This window comes from Phalaenopsis equestris, unplaced genomic scaffold (genome assembly GCF_001263595.1).
Source record: "Phalaenopsis equestris unplaced genomic scaffold, ASM126359v1 Scaffold000545, whole genome shotgun sequence".
In the NCBI taxonomy this organism is placed as follows: domain Eukaryota; kingdom Viridiplantae; phylum Streptophyta; class Magnoliopsida; order Asparagales; family Orchidaceae; genus Phalaenopsis; species Phalaenopsis equestris.
In genome coordinates, this window is record NW_018164985.1 from 866283 (window position 1) to 867060 (window position 778).

Below are 778 nucleotides of genomic sequence, written 5' to 3' on the forward strand. Positions count from 1 at the left end.
ATTAATTCATATGAAGTTAGACTCTTTAGAGCTAACCAATATTTTAAAGGGTGTCAAACCCTCCCCTTGGTATGTTGCCTTAAACATCAATCATATCTTTAACCATACTCCCAATTTCAAGGTATTGTAGAGTTACATACCGAGAGAGACAACTAATTGGCTTGCAAAAAGGGGTGTTAACTCGAATGTGAGCATAATACATGTGCTACCTCTTTAGAGTTTAAGAATCTTGTTACATGGTGACAATATAAACACCCTATATTTAAGGGTGTCATTGTGCAATTTGGAGGGTGGTTGATAAGGATTTGTCAGTTATTATTTTTTACCGAGCAGACTTGTTATTCTCGGCAACACATGGGATAATCGCGACAATGAAGAGAGTTCAGAAAGATCCTTTGCTCACAATTTTTTTTAGTTATATATATAGTTTTTACTTTTATTATTACTTTGGTGAATATATTTGACATTGATTACTTGTGAGGATTGGTTGATGGATTTCACCATTATCTCTGCGGACTAAATAGTATCTTCAGACAAGTTCAACAATATGCTTCTTCAATTTATTTTGTGGGGTATACTTGTACATTTTTTTAGAGTTGTTTTAGGTTTTCTGCATTTTGGAGCTCATCTTTGCGCAGAGTTGTACCCTGGTTTGGTGGAACTGTAGGAGTGCGTAACATAGTTCTTCTTTCTCTAGTGGGTTCTACCAACCAGAACTTGTAACCGCTTTTTTTTTGCAATATAACTATAATATATATTATATATATATATATATATA